The 16,997-nt window shown below is 41.6% G+C and overlaps 1 pseudogene; it reads right to left on the reverse strand.

Annotated features, from left to right (window-relative positions):
• Positions 1–15,701: 15,701 nt before the first annotated feature.
• Positions 15,702–16,256, reverse strand: LOC127492181 (large ribosomal subunit protein eL19 pseudogene; annotated as a pseudogene).
• Between the last annotated feature and the right edge of the window lie 741 nt (positions 16,257–16,997).

A 16,997-nucleotide genomic window follows, 5' to 3' on the forward strand; every position in this document is an offset into this window, starting at 1 on the left:
ATAAATAAGAGCGTCAATTGTTAAATCAACAACAGAAGTCACTGTGCACTTACTTCCCATGTAGGACCTCTGTCCTTAATGAGTTGTGCTATGTGAATTAACGGTAAAACTAGTCTTCAAACAGTACTTTATACTTTATGTGCCTGTGTGGGTGCCAACTGTTGAAATCTTTACTTAGTATAGAGTTTATCTTCTGTATATAAAGATAATTAAAAATGAAGCTTAATGAAGAATGAGATGAGAGAGGGAATAGGAGGTGGGATGGTTTGGGGGTGGATGGGCAAGTATGGGGAGAAGAGCCACTATAATCCAAAAGTTGTACCTATGAAATTTATATTTATTAAATAAAAGCTTTCTATATAAAAGTTATGGGATTTTAATAGAGATTATATCGAATCTATAGATTATTTTGGGTAGTATGAACATTTTACAGCACTATCTTTCAATACATGTACACAGATGTTTTTCCGTGTGTTTATTCAGCAATGTTTATAATTTCTTTCAGCAATATTTTGTAGTTGTCCACATACTGATCTTTTCTCTCTTTGGTTAAGTCTTTTCCTAAGTATTCTTTTTTATGCTATCAATATGGAGTTATTTTTTATATTTCCTTTCAGATTGCTCACTCTTAGTATATAAAAACAAAGTTGATTTGTATGTATTGTTTTTTCTATCATGCAATTTTATTGAGTCAATTTGATAGTCCTGATATTTGTGTGTATGTGTGTAATCATTATAGTTTTGTACTTAGAAGATCATGTGTTCTGTGAACAGACATATTTTTGTCTCTTCCTTTCTGGTTGGATGCTTTCCATTTCTTTCTCTTGTCTAGTTACTTAGCTCAGAATTTCTGGTACTCTATTTAAAAGAAGTGGCAAGAGTGGGCAGTTTTGCCCACTCTGATCTTAGATGAAAATATTTTAATTTTTCATCTTCATCATTGGTTGTGATATTAGCTTTGGGCTTGTCAAATATAAGTTTTGTTATATTAAGGTAATTTTCTTCTATTTTGATGGTTTTTCTCATGAAAGTATGTTGAAATTTGCCAAATGCTTTTACTATACCTACTGATATGAACATGTGATTTTTTATCTTTTAATCTCTTAATGTGGCATATTGCATTTATTGATTTGCATGTGTTGAACCATCCTTGCACCCCAGGGATAAATTGCAGCTGATCATGGTCTTTGATGCTTTTAATGTGCTGATGGATTCTGTTGGTTAATATTTTGTTGAGAATTTGGCCTGTAATTAATTCTCTTTTTCTTGTGTATTTTTCTGGCTTTGATATCAGGATGATGCGGGCCTCATAAATGAAAGTTGGAAGTGTTCCTTCACTATAATTTTTTTTTTTTTAGTTTTTGGAAGAGTTTGATAAGGATTGACATTTAATTCCCCTTAAGTATTTGGTAAAATTCAGTAGCATAGCCATCTGGGCCTGTGTTTTCCCTTACTGGAAGGTTTTTGATTACCATTTTACTTCCTTGCTCATTATAGCTCTGTTCAGATTTCCTATTTCTTCATTATTTAGTCATAGTAGGTTAATGTTTTTAAGAATTTATCCTTTCTTATAGATTTTGTAATATTTTTGTATGTAATTATAGTAATTTCTCATCTTTGTCGCTCCCCCTCTTCGTGGAGGAACGACACAGGACCCTGCGCTGTTCTTTCGTCTGCTCGGCCCTCCCCGGGTTTGCTGCTGGTTCTTCCCGGGTTGGCTACTATCCCTTCCACCTCCGTGGAAGGGCAGTTCCCCCTGGCCACTTTCCCCACTTCCGCAGGGGAGCGGCACACCGCCGGCCGGCTCTCTCGGGGGCTGCACAGGTGTTCCTTCAGATAGATGTTCCTGGTACATGCCGTCTCTCTCCTCCTTTATAGTCCTCCTCTGTCAATCCCAACTCGGCTGCCCACACGCCGAGTACGCTGCTCTCCTCCAATCAGGAGCAAGTCCTACAGTTTATTGGTTGAACTGGAGGCAGCTGTGTAGAAGCTGTTTTCTCCTCTCCCAGCGCCATATTGTGGGAGAGCAGATGCATAGAATAAGTCTTAATTCCAGTAACTTAGTCTAGTCCGAGTTGCTCCCCACAGATCCCCCTTTCTTTTTATTTTTTGGCGTTGATACACGCCTGTCTTCGGTGTCCCGCGGCACACACTCTGCTCTGCTTGCTAGAGTTGCCACAGGTTCTTACAAGTCCTATCAATCAGGCAAACCGAATCCGGGTCCTCTCTTTGCCATGTTGTGAGGAGGTTTTTAGGCGCTGATGCGTGCCTGTGTTCGGTGCCCTGCAGCGCATGCTCTGCTCTGCCTGCAGGTGCTTACAAGCCCTATCAGGCAAACCGAATCCAAGCCTTCTCATTGCCATATTGTGGGGAGGCTTATTGGTGTTGATTCGTGCCTATCTTCGGTGACCTGCAGCTCATACTCTGGTCGAGCTGCCTGCTGGTTCTTATCGCCCTAATCAGGCAGACCGAATCCAAGCTCTCTCATTGCGGTATTGTGGGGAGGCCTTATTGATGTTAATAACGTGCCTGTCTTCGGTGACCTGCGGCGCATAAGCTGCTAGCCGCCCACAGGTGCTCACCACCTCCCTAATCAGGCAGACCGAATCCAAGCTCCCTCATTGCCATGTTGATGGGAGGCCTTTCTATTTCTCTATTTCTCTATCTCCGGGCATTCCTATTTCTCCCATTTTACTTCTATCTTCCAGCATTCCTATTTCTCTCATTTTACTTCTAAACTTCTGTTTCTCTTATCCCTGCGGCTTCCCGGCGCCCGCCCTGAGGCTGCTTCTCGGCAGCTTCCCGGCTGAGCCGCTTCAGCCCGCGCCTCTCTCATCTGCGCGGCTCGGCTTCGCGCGCACACTCCGCGGTCTCGCACTAGCCCAGCGTTCCCTATCTATTCACGCCCCGTGCTCTCTCTGCACGCGGCGGCTTCCGCGAGTCACACAGCGTAGCTCACATCTCCGCCGCTGGCATTCAGTTCAAGTTCCCCGGACTAACCTGGCGAATTCCAACCTGGCGGCCCACGTCTCTGCCTCTGGTTCCAGATCTTCTCCTCTTGTTCCCCGGGGTGACTTGAAGAATTCCAAGGTGGCTTATGTCTCTGCCTCGGCCTGCACTCGCGGCTTCATCCTCCCTAACATTTTTCTCTACCCGGCATGTTTCCTTAAGTTTTCTTCCAACAATATTCCTCTCATTTCTCCTGGCTTCTCCCCACAGTCCGTATCCGAGTCCAAGCCTCCTCCAGGTTTCACTTTCGCTTTCAATCTCCTAGCTTCCCCGCCATAGTCCACATCCGAGTCTATGAAAGCTTTCACTTTCGCTTTCAATCCTAACTTCTTTCCCACAGTCCATATCCGAGTCTATGCCTAGGCTTTCAATAGCTTCTTCCGGCACCTTTTCCGTCCAGCTTTCCCCTAGGCTCTTTGCTAGTCTCTCTCTCCGGTATTTTCCACTTCTTCCCTTTTCTTCCCTCTTAGGTTTCCTATCTGAGTCACGGCACCATTATGTCGCTCCCCCTCTTCGTGGAGGAACGACACTAAGCCCTGCCTAGGCTTCATATCCGAGTCACGGCACCATTATGTCGCTCCCCGTCTTCGTGGAGGAACGACACAGGACCCTGCGCTGTTCTTTTCGTCTGCTCGGCCCTCCCTGGGTTTGCTGCTGGTTCTTCCCGGGTTGGCTACCAACCCTTCCACCTCCGTGGAAGGGCGGTTCCCCCTGCCACATTCCCCACTTCCGCGGGGGAGTGGCACACCGCCGGCCGGCTCTCTCGGGGGCTGCACAGGTGTTCCCCTTAGATGTTCCTCTTAGATGTTCCTGGTGCATGCCGTCTCTCTCCTCCTTTATAGTCCTCCTCTGCCAATCCCAACTCGGCTGCCCACTCGCCGAGTACGCTGCTCTCCTCCAATCAGGAGCAAGTCCTACAGTTTATTGGTTGAACTGGAGGCAGCTGTGTAGAAGCTGTTTTCTCCTCTCCCAGCGCCATATTGTGGGAGAGCAGATGCATAGAATAAGTCTTAATTCCAGTAACTTAGTCTAGTCCGAGTTGCTCCCCACAATCTTTTTTATCTTTGTGTTCTCGGCTGTAATGTCTTCGCTTTCTGATTTTGTTTATTTGCATCTTCTCTTTCTTTTACCAGCATGATAAAGTTTATTTATGGAGTGATAGAATATACTGGAACATGGGGGCTTTACTTAGGGAGTAGGGCCTCAATACCCTGCTTTTGTTAGGTTCACAAGGGGAGAGAGAGCCCCCTCACCAAGCTTTTTTGAGCTTATTCTATTTCCTGCTGATCATGGATACAGATCCTGCCTGTCTTAGGTCTGGAAATCTCTTTCTATCTCATCTAATGAATCTGTTACATGAGCTGGAGAATTTTCAGTCACTGCAAATGGCTGTCTTTCCCCACATGGTAATGTCACCATTACTTTCAGAAGTTGCTGAATTCTGAAACACACAAGTTTATCAATCAGTATGAGCAAAACTGGAACAAAGCAAATTGCAAGTGGAGTACCCTTTAAGGTGAGAATATACCTCATTTATTCTCAGATAGTGGGTGGTGATAGGCTGTCCTTGTGCAGATTGTAAAACTATTTAGCCTGGGTGTAAAGATTTTTAATGTCTCTTTCAGTAAACATTTTATTGTTAGAGGTGGCAGATCCCACTATTCATTGCACATGCCCCCTCCCCCCTTATTCTATCATTATATATTCCAAGGCCTGTTGGTTGCCAATAACTACCTTGGACAGTGTCCATGGATGTAAGTACTTGCTGTACAAATTGGTCTGAGGTATAAACCAGATGGCCAAAAGCAATGGTCAGGTTTTTAAAATTAGCTTCACGTGGCATACCATGATCTTCTAGTATTATAATAGAAGAACCCACTACAGTTTTCCTGCCAATAACAGCTCCTAGAGAGAATCAAAAGAAGAGGTAGGTACAACATGTCTGCCTTAAAGTGCAGCAGACTTGAAGTAACAAAAGCAAAAGCTTTATTAGCTTTTTGCATTTTGAAGAGGTATTTGAGATCTTTGATTGGCTCAAAGGAGTAGGCAGGATTATCTTTCAAGTGCACTTGCAAAGATTCAAGAGGTAGAAGTCTAATCCTTGACAAATGTACCCAGCGTGGAATGCCCTGTAGTTTTACTGAAGTAGTTGTGCTTAGTAGCACCTGGTAGGGTCCTTTCCATTTAGACTGTGACTGGTCTGAAGGGGATCCTTCTTTCCTAAGTTTTAATAAAACTAAATCTTCTGGGGAAACAGGCTGCACATGAGTTTTAAGATCTGGTACTGGGAGAACTTTATTACTGTTCTCTATTAGGAAGCCTTCTGTACCTGGCCTAAATGGATAGTATACTTTAAATGATCTTGAATTTCTGAATCAAAGAGGATGTCAGAGGTGAGGAAGGGCTTTCCATATAGCATCTAATATGGACTAAACTTTAGGTTTATTGGTGCTGTTCACATTTTGAGCGTGCTATTCACATTTTGAGGAGGGCAATAGGCAATAGTTTAAGCCATATTTCTGAGGTCTCTTGGCAAAGCTTAGCTAGAATTTTCTTAATACTATGATTAGCCTTTTCAACTTTACCTGATAACTGAGGTCTCCAAGCAGCATGGAGATGAGAAGAAACTCCTAGAGTAACAGCTACCTGTTGAGTTTTTTAGATACAAATGAAGGTCCATTGTTACTCTATGGCGACCATGGACTTCCGAAGTGTGGAACAGTGTCCTTTAGCAAGGCATCCTCTCTTTTTTAATTCATTGATGTGTTCAATTGTTTTTCTATTCTTTATTCCATTTATTTCTACTCTAATCTTTATTATTTCCTTTTGGTAATTTTGTGCATAGTTTGTTCTCCTTTTTCTGGGTTCTTGAGGTGTAGAATTCTGTTGTTCATTTGTAATCTTTCTTTGTAGTGTACATGTTTTTCATTATAAAGTTTATTCTAAGAGCTCTCTTTGCTTTGTTCTATGAATGGAGTATGCTGTTTTCATTTATTTTGAGATATTTTCTAATTTCCCTTTATATTATTTGCTTTTACCCATGGGTTGCGCGAGATAAAAAGGTTTCACTTATTATTTGAAACAGTTACAGAGAGTGACAGGCAGAAATAGAGACACGTTCCACTTCTGGTTCACTCCCCAGATGGCCTCAATGACTAGAGTTGGGCCAGCTTGAAGCAAGGAGCCAGGAGCTTCTTTCAGGTCTCCCCAGTGGGTGGCAGGGGCCCATGTACTTTGAACATCTTGCTGCTTTTCCCAGGCCATTAGCCGAGAGCTGGATCAAAAGTGGAACTGTTGGAACATGAACCAATGTCCAAATGTGCTGATGATGTCAGAGGTGGCATCTTTACCCATTATGCCACAACACCAGCCCCGAGGAATGTATCTTATAAATTCCACATGTTGATAATTTTACAGTTTCCGTTCCGCAATTGATGTCTAGTTTCATTCCATATGCTGGAATGTGATTTCAATGTTCTTAAATTTGTTAAGATTTATTTTGCAACGGAACATGTGATCCCTCTTGGAGAATGCTCTCTTTGTACTTGAGAAAAATTTATGTTCTTATATGATTGTGTAGAATGTTGTTTCTATGTCTGTTACATCCATTTTGTCTACAGAGTTTTCAAATTCTATGTTTCCTTATTGATGTTCTGTCTGGATGTCCTATCTATTATTGAAAGTGGGATATTGCAATCTTCTACTGTTATTGTGTTGCTGAGTCAATGTTTGCTTCATATATTTAGATGCTCTGATGTTGGGCACACATATATTTGTAATTATATTTCCTTGCAAATTGACTTTTTCAGGACTATTTAATGTCTTTGTCTACTATATATGATTTAAGTATGTCTAGCCCTAGGGGTTTTTTTGTTTCTTTTTTTAAACATTTTCATAGAATTTCTTTTTCCATTCTTTTACTTTCAACTTATTTGTGTCCTCAGAGTGACTTTCTTTTTTGACAGGCAGAGTGGACAGTGAGAGAGACAGAGAGAAAGGTCTTCCTTTACCACGGGTTCACCTTCCAATGGCCACTGTGGCCAGCGTGCTGCAGCTGGCGCACCACGCTGATCTGAAGCCAGGAGCCAGGTGCTTCTCCTAGTTTCCCATGCAGGTGCAGGGCCCAAGGACTTGGGCCATCCTCCACTGCCTTCCTGGGCCATAGCAGAGAGCTGGACTGGAAGAGGGGCAGCCGGAACAGAATCCAGTACCCCGAGTGGGACTAGAACCCGGTGTGCTGGCGCCGTAGGCAGAGGATTAGCCTATTGAGCTATGGTGCCGGCCTCAAAGTGACTTTTTAAGATTTTATATATTTCTGAGAGAGAGAGACAGAGACAGAGAGACTAGAGGAAAAGGGAACATGATCTTCTGCACACCCATACCTTATATGCCTGCAGTGGCTCCTGGATGGGAACAAATTTGGGAGCTAGGAGCCAATCTACATGTTTCATGGGTGGTTGTCAGCTCAAGTACTTGAGCCATCACCACTACTCCCACAGTCTACATTAACAAGATGCTAGAGTCAGGAGCAGAGCCTGATTTTGAACCCAGGCACTCTGATATGGGACTTTGTGTCTTAACTAATGACTTAACCACTAGCCCAAATGTCTACTTCATAATGGGTCTTTTGTACAGAGAACATAATTGGATTTTGATTTTTTAAAAAATATTTTAACCACTCCATGTTTTTATTGGGGAATTTAACTTATTAACAGTTGAATTAATTATTGAGAGAGGAGGACTTAGTAATGATATTTGATTAAATGTTTTCTATCTGTGAGATAATTATTTTGTCTTCCTCCTGTCTTGCAATCTTCCTTTGCACTTTGCTGACTTTTTCTGTTGCATGCTTTTTTTTAATTTATTTATTTTATTTATTTATTTTTTTATTTTTTGACAGGCAGAGTGGACAGTGAGAGAGAGAGACAGAGAGAAAGGTCTTCCTTTGCCATTGGTTCACCCTCCAATGGCCACCGCGGCCGGCGTGCTGCGGCCGGCGCACCGCGCTGATCCGATGGTAGGAGCCAGGAGCCAGGTGCTTTTTCTGGTCTCCCATGGGGTGCAGGGCCCAAGCACCTGGGCCATCCTCCACTGCACTCCCTGGCCACAGCAGAGAGCTGGCCTGGAAGAGGGGCAACCGGGACAGAATCCGGTGCCCCAACCGGGACTAGAACCCGGTGTGCCAGCGCCGCTAGGCGGAGGATTAGCCTAGTGAGCCGTGGCGCCGGCCCTGTTACGTGCTTTGACTCCTTATTTCCTTTTGTGTATTTTATAGCTATTTTCTTTGTTATTAATATTGGGCTTACATAAAATAACTTAGAGTTATAACAATTGATATTAAGCTAATATTACATTAGTTCAATCACATATAAAATTCTTCAGTTTTACTCCTTCGTCCAACTTTGTTATTGAAGTTCCAAATTACTTTGTTATATTTTATCTTCATTAATTCTTGCATTTGTAGTTATTTTTGCATTTTTTTGCTTTAAGTTCCATACCAGAGTGAAAAATAATTTATGCACCACTGTTACAGAATTATGGCAGTCAGTACTTGTATATATATGTACTTTTACCAGCATGCATTATAGTATTACATGCTGTTGTGCTGTTATTTAGTGCCTTTTTTTAGCATTAAGGATTCTCTTTAGCATTTCTTATAAGGCAGATCTAACAATGATGAATTCAGTTAGCTTTTATTTGTCAGCAAAAGTCTATCTCACCTTCATCTTTGAAGGAAGACTTTGATGGATATAGTATGCTTGGTTGGCAGTTTTTTTTTTTTTTTCCCTCAGTACTTTGTGTTCCTTACTCCTCTCCCTTCTGACCCACAGTGTTTCTGATGAGAAATTTGCTGATAATCTTGTGTGACTCCCTTGTATTCGACAAGTTGCTTTTCTTTTGTTGTTTTCAAACTTTTTTTCTTGGAAGTTTGATGGTTTGATTATAATGTATCTCAGTGATAATTTCTTTGGGCTCATCCTATTTGGGATTCATTTGGACTTTTGAATTCAGATGTCTATTTTCTTCCCCATAATTTGTAAGTTTTAACCATTATTTCTTTACATAATATTTCTTCCCCCTTCTCTATCTCTTCTGGAATTCTCATAATGAATATTTTGGATAGCTTGATGGCATCCTATAAATCCTATCTTCATTCTTTTTCATTTTTCCCTCATCTTGCTCCATTGATCCAATACTTTCAAATGATCTATATTAGAATTTGCTAATTTTTTCTTCTGCTTGATCAAGTCTGCTTGAAATGTATTCATCAATCAGCTAGGCTAGAAATTTTGGAGTTCTCCCAAACATTTTCTGTAGATCTGGCTTTTCTGGACTTGTGCATACAGATTCAAAACTAGAAGGATTAGCTATTAGCTAATTGTTCCCCCACACCATTCCAGGAGATCATATTATCTTACTGCTTCTGATGTTTGTGCTTTGTATCATGGATCCTTGGAAACAGAAGCATGCTTCCCAATTAGTTTTTTTTTTTTTTTTTTTTTTTGACTTCAGAGGCCCCCAGACATTTGGAGTCTTCTCGGTCCCCCATCAGCACTCTGAGTCAGGCTAGACAGAAATAAGTTAATTGAGCCCTGAAAAGATGTAGAAGTAGACATATTGGTTAGGTCAGCGGTTAAGACACTCTGTTTCATATTAGAATATCTCATTCCCTGAAGTAGAGGCTACTAAGCTTTGTTGGCCTATGTCTGATATCTGATATTATGTCTGATATGCCATAAATCCTCTGAAGTAGCAACCCACAACTCAATTCTTTTGTTATTAGTGATTCTCAGGCATCTAGAATATACAGAGTTCTATCTGCACTTTCATGGAGAGACAGAAACCAGTCCTTTGCATAGCTTCCCTCCAAAAGTCAGAGCATTGGATGAATGGTTTAGTCATCTTTTTTCCCTTCCCAGGAAGCAGCAAGGAGATTAGTTTCTTCCTTATCATGTGATGTTGTGCCAGGGGGGAGATGGTGTCAAATATGTCCCTACTAGCTTTTTAATTTTTTTTTATTTGACAGGTAGAGCTATAGACAGTGAGAGAGAGAGAGAGAGAGACAGACAGACAGACAGACAAAGGTCTTCCTTCCACTGGTTCACTCCCTAAATGTCCGCTATGGCCAGTGCTGAGCCAATCCGAAGCCAGGAGCCAGGTGCTTCTTCCTGGTCTCCCACGTGGGTGCAGGGGCACGAGCACTTGGGCCATCCTCCACTGCCCTCCTGGGCTATAGCAGAGAGCTGGACTGGAAGAGGAGCAACTGGTACTAGAACCCAGCACCCACATGGGATGCCAGCACCGCAGGTGGAGGATTAACCAAGTGAGCCACAGCGCCGGTCCCCCTACTTGCTTTAATATGCCTAGTTTAACCCTCACCTGATGTACAAAAACCTCTCAACTGACTTCAGGATTTCTCATGGAGGGCACTCATATTTGTTGATTTGGTGTTTCTTGAGAAGAAAGAGGATTTGGGGTTTTCCATTCCAGTATTTTGCTAAAGTGACACTTTAATATACCTATTTTCAGTTGTATTTAGAGCTCTGATATAGGCCAAATGATTTTAAAAACACTGTATCCAAAATCAATGAATGATTTTCTGTTATATCCGTTGGGTTTCTCTAGAGAATGGAGCCAGTGATATATGTAAATATCTACACTTAAAGGAATTGTTGCTGGCAAGTCTGATATTTGGAGGGCAAGCCAACCTACTAGAAACTCAGGTAGGAGCCAAAGCAAAAGTAATTTTTCTCCATAACATTGCAGTTTTTGCTCTAAAGAATTTTAACTAAATGAGGCACACCCACAGTTTCAATGGTAATCTCATTACATAAATCAATTGATTGTAAATAACTTCCAAAAATATCTTCCCCATATTTCTAGACAAGTGTCTGGCTGAACAACTTGGCACTGTAATTTGACCAACTTGACTCATGAAATTAATCTTCATGTTATACTACATGGTATAAATTGGCCTAACCTGAAATCAAAGAAAGTCAGAGTTTTCCTGGTATGAAAGGACACCAAAGACCATGTTGCTATGGTCTTCATTTGACAGATACGGAAGGTGGAGAGCAGTAAAGCAGGGGCAGTGTTATTTGCCAGATAGGGCAATAGAGTCAGAAAGATAGAGATGTGACAGCCAGGCCCCTGTTATATCAACTGTGTATTATCGGATTAGACATCTAACCTCCATGTGCAACAGTTTCATCATCTACAAGATAAGCTTTTATTTAGCATCCTTGTGGTAATATTTTGTTAAGAACAATTTTTGGCAAGGGATAATTGCTCAATAAATGAAATTAATTATTAACATTGACAACATTATAAGCACCCAGAATGTAGCTTTTATGTTACTCAAGGACTCACTGGAAAGTTATTAAAATGTGTCAGCATCCCAACTCATAACTCTTTTATTACAATAGTGCTATAGCACAAATGACTGTGAATTATGTTAACTATAATATACCATTCAAATAAGTGCATATCCTTTTTGTCCTCCTATCCCTCACTTATTTATACTGAAATAAAATCAGAGCATATTCTTTCACTTGCTGATTCTTATCAGATTTAGGGGATTTACTAGGATATTTCAAGGCAGGTTTTGAAAAATATCTAGAGCACTGTTGTGGACAGACCTCTGTCCATATTGGATGAACTTTTGAGGTGTTGATCTAAGGCTGTTTGTTTTGTGGCTCTTATTTTCTCATCACAAATGCCTCTTCAGAGCCATGGGCCTTAGAGTTCACCTTGCTGCATTCTCTGTGCTTGGGATCAGAATGTCTGTTTTTGTTGCTTTGAGCTGCTGGCTCATCAGCTTAACAGCTTCCCTGTGCTCACTGATGCTGTGGTGAGAATACCCGTGTTGGATGGGCCCAAACTAACCCCTACTTGCAGAGAATTCTCCATCCTTTGATCCTTTGCTATGGTGTTGCTTCATGATGTCAAGAGCCTGAAAGCTTTGATTTGAATAGTAGCCAGATGCAAAGGCATTCCAATAGACAGAGTTTGATCCTTAGTCCCCAAAACCAAAGGTTCTTCTCTCAGCCACAGATCCTGATTGTTGCTTTGTAATATTGGATTACTGCTGCTGCTAGATCACTATCTTTTTCTTTTTTCCATCATTGTAAAAGCTTGACTACAGGTATGCCAATAAAATAATGAGATCCTCTGACCTCCCCATACCCCCCACACAAGCATAGCAGAAAAACTGTCAAAATCAAATTTGTCCTTGGAAATCATTTTTCTTCAAACATTTTTTAAATTCCCTTTTTAGAATTGTCTTTTAAAATGTATTCTAGTGATAATTTTAATAAAAGGAAAACTTTGTGCTGATATTGTCATAGGGCATTCTTCCAGACTGTTCTGTGATTTTTTCCCCCCTCTATTTTCTCTTTCCTTTGTTTTCTTCTTGGGAAATGAGAACTAGAGAGGAGAAAAGATAAGGTTAAGGCCAGAAAGTCAGAGAGAAGCTAGAGGGATGGGGTGGGGAGAACTGTGAGAAGATTACATAACAGTAAATGCTTCTCAAATGTTAATATACACAGAAATCTTTAGGTAACACATCAAAATTCAGATTCTTATCTAGTAGGTCTGGGGCAGGGCCTGATGTCTGCTATGTTTCAAGGTGATGCCACTGCTGGTCTATGCACCACACACTGAGTCACAAGGACTTAGGGAAAGGAGGAGCCAAGGCCCATGGAGCACTCTGAATGAGGCATTTTACAGTTTGCTCAGGCACTCTGCACAGCAGCTCTGTAAGATTACTCCTCCTGTGTAACAAATAAGGTTACAGACTCAAAGAGGTTAGGAAACTGAACTGGGGAGTAGTACATTTCTGATTGACATCAAGGACCACAGGTGGCCTCTTCCCTGTACTGCCTCTTGTTAATAAACCATATTCTGCCCTTCTTCCTGCTCAGGCTCGGTCTCTCCTCCTCTAGGCAGGTTTCTATGTCAGCTGTTCCTTTCCACTCTCGCTCACTAAGGAGTTCTGGCTTGACTATAGCTCTTCACCTCCCCCGGACTCTTTTTCTCTCTTCCAAGAACCCTACATGCTGCTCTCGAATTGATTTTATAGTGTAGCTCTAGTAAAATACTCTCTTCTTCCCAAATTCTGAATATATGGCATGTTCCTTGGCTTGAGATTCAAGGATTTCCACAATGTCATCTCCTTTCCTAGGTTTCTAGTGCATATCCCCTGTGATGCGGACATACAAATTGGCCTCCTCTTGTTCATTTAATAGACCCTGGTCATCAGTACCTCCTCCCCCTTGCTTGTTTGACTTTTCTCCTGCAATGCTCTACTTGCCACCCCAGCTCTGTGAATACCTTCCTGTGATGGTCTGCCTGCTTCAGACAGATACTAGGACCTCCCTTTTTGGAAACTTCCAGAACTGCTTCCTGACAGCACATTTCTCACTCTCTCACATGGTTTTGGCACATTTATTCGTACCAATCTTATTCTAAGAAAAAATGTGATACAACCTTCATAGTTATCACTGTTACCAAGTGTTTGGGTAACTTGAAATGAAAATGTGCCCAAGAATCACCTGAACTTGTTAAAAATGTAAAACTCTAAGCAGTTTTGTACAGTAATTACAGGGTAAGGCTTAAGGATCTAATGCAAGTGACTCTTGGATGGATCACTTTTCAGTTTTCATACACATTGAAGAAATTGAGGATCTGAGATGTAAAGTGGTTTTCCAACAGTGAGAGAGAGAGACAGAGAGAAAGGTCTTCCTTTTCCGTTGGTTCATCCCCCAATGGCCACTGCAGCCGGCGCACCTCGCTGATCCAACGCCAGGAGCCAGGTGCTTCTCCTGGTCTCCCATGCGGGTGCAGGGCCCAAGCACTTGGGCCATCCTCTACTGCCCTCTCGGGCCACAGCAGAGAGCTGGACTGGAAGAGGAGCAATTGGGACAGAATCCGGTGCCCCGACTGGGACTAGAACCCTGTGTGCTGGCGCCGCAGACACAGGATTAGCCCTTTGAGCCACAGCACCGGCCCAGCCTAGGTCTTTTGATAGCAATGCTTAGTTATTCTCTCATCACAGCTACCTCCAGTTATCTAGCAATGTGCATCTCAACAATTAATGTACATGTGATTAACTGGAAAACCTGTCAAAAAACATGGATTCTGAGACAGTAGGACAGCAGAGATGCCAGAGATTCTTCATTTCTCGTAGGCTCCTGGGCAATGTTGCTACTGTTGGTATGTGGACCACACTTTTCATAGTAGCCAGGATTTAGGACATCACTGGGAATGGAGGAAAGCCTTTAAGGAGATAAGAGCCATCACAGAACTAAAACAAAATGGCCTTTTGGTAAATTTGTATCCTCAACTATGGATAACACAGGACTGAGTACACAGAAGGCTATTAGATAAATAAACTTTAGATGGTTAAAAGTGCATGGGAGGGGCCGGTGCTGTGGTGCACTATTTTAATCCTCCGCCTGCAGTGCCAGAATCCCATATGGGCACCGGTTCTAGTCCTGGTTGCTCCTCTTCCAGTCCAGCTCTCTGCTGTGGCCTGGGAAAGCAGTAGAAGATGGCCCAAGTGATTGGGCCCCTGCACCCGTATGGGGGACCAGGAAAAAGCACCTGGCTCCTGGCTTTTGGATAGGCGCAGCTCTGGCCATTGCGGCCATTTGGAGAGTGAACCAATGGAAAGAAGACCTTTCTCTCTCTCTCTCCTTCTCTCTCTCTCTCTCTCTTTCTGTAACTCTACTTGTCAAATAAATAAATAAAATCTTCTTTTAAAAAAAAGTGCAGGGGAATCAGTGAACCTAAAATTGGATAATGGCCCCAAATAATACTTGCCTTGTCTTTTTCCCCCTCTTTAGTAGAGTTTTCCTCTTGGTCAGTTTCCTTTGGCTGCTATGGATAGAGTCTAGGGAAGTCAGGACCTTGCTCCTAGACACATGGAGAAAGTAACAGGAAATGGAGAAGATGCGTGGGAAGAAATGACTAGAAACCATGGCTGGAGTGAGGGTGGATTCTTGGATCATGAAGTAACCTTAAAACAAAGATTAAATAAAAAACTTTAAGTGTATTCATTTGTATGGTTAACAGGGTTTTGAAAGATAATACAAAATCAGATTTTGGAACTGATTATTTAATCAGGGAAAGAAAAATGGTTACAAAAAATTAGCTGCTAAATTTTCTGAAAATTTAAAGATTAGTTGTAATATCTCTCCTTAGGAAAGAAGAAAGAAATAACAATTTGCCTTGAAGTATAACTATTTCATTGAGCATAAATGAAAACTTTAATCTTTAACATCTGCAAATAGTGTACTGGGGAAGGATCCAGACACAGCATCCCCAGGAATTTTTAGAAAATGAATCTTCTTCCATGAAGAACTTTAGTCAATTGAAGTTCTAGTTGCTGTTATGTTCTAGACACTGGCTGGGTACTGGGGATGCTGTGGGGGTAAGATATGGTATTCACTGAAGACAGGAAACAGATGTACAAATAGATAGCATAATACAATAGCATGAGTACAATAGAATTGTGATCAAAATATGCAAGGTCATAGGAGGATCTCACTGTTCCAAGAAAGTTAGGGGAGTCTTCAGACAAAACATATTATTATTGTTACTGTTATAGTTAACAGCAGATAAAAGCTTGTTTTCTTCCAGTGATCCATGTAATGCCACTGAGGCCGTGATGTACAAAGAAATGGAGAATGTTATTTCTTGGTCCCTTCCTCCTTGGACAGACTCCTGATACTCTCCTCCTTCTTGGTCTTGAATCATTCTTTCTGGGGTTTATATTCTTCCCTACTCTTAGACATACAGACCTCAGCCTAGTCAGCAAGGAGCTTCTTGTGAGTCTTGTCTACTTTAGCTCCATTTGAACACATTCCCTTTCACCTTTAGGTACAGGCTGAGATGTATGTGGCAGTTCAGCTTCTTAGACTCATGGTGTCTCTGAGCAGCTAATGCAGAATCTGCGTCCTCCTCCTCCAGGATAACTTCTCTGGTGTTGGAGCTTTGGCTGGACCTTCTCACTTACCTGTGCCCATATGCCTGTCCTTCTGAACAACCAAGATATTTTTGTGGAATTGAGCCTACGAATGCATAGTCACAGAATTTCAAATGATCAGCCCATCTTTGATCAACATTTGGATTTGCTGATCAGAGTTGGTGTTGGCAATTTCACTGGTCTCATTGGGATCCAACCAGACCTTCTTTATGCCAGGGCAGAGTACACCAGAGGTAAGTCTCCTCTAAAACCTGAGCATAGTTAAAGCTGTGATTATGTTGGCAAAAGGCAAGAAGATATACTATGAAGATATACTATGAACAGTGAAGGGTGAAAAACAGATGGCCTCAAAAATATTATGAACTTTCACCATAGTAAGCATTTATTGTTATATAATATCATTAATACAAAAAGAAGTCCTCTGGAATTTGACAGCCCTGAGTTCAAAGCCTAGTCTCACTGCATTGCCTGGGAATTGAATAGCAATCTGAGATATCCCATAAAGGACTAAATAAGAGAAACCAAGAAAACAGCAAATACATATCTTCCAGTCTTCCAGATATTCATGTATTCCAGTGTTAGCAGATTTAGGCTCCATGGTGTCTTGCATATACTCCTGATCACATAATTCTTTGGGATGAAGATGCCCCTTTTGTAAGAACTCACATTGTAAATTCTCTGCTTTAGGATTTCCATTCATCTCCCCTTCTAGATGTTTGCTTATGACACTTTGTACTCAGCTAAATAGTGTCTACCATGAAATTCACATTTATGCAGAACCTCAGAATCTGACTTAATTTAGAAACAGGGTCTTTCCAGATGTAAGTAGTGATATAAGATGAGGCCATAGTGAATTGGGGTGGACCCTAGATCTCATATGACTGGTGTCCTTATATGAAAAGGAGCATACAAACAATCATAGGGAAGAAGTCCACATGAAGACATGGTCTTAGACCAATGCTGCTACAGCAAAGAAACAGCAAGGACTGTGAGGAAATGC

This window comes from Oryctolagus cuniculus, chromosome 9 (assembly GCF_051225735.1).
Source record: "Oryctolagus cuniculus isolate XC-2025 breed Fujian yellow rabbit chromosome 9, ASM5122573v1, whole genome shotgun sequence".
Taxonomy (NCBI): domain Eukaryota; kingdom Metazoa; phylum Chordata; class Mammalia; order Lagomorpha; family Leporidae; genus Oryctolagus; species Oryctolagus cuniculus.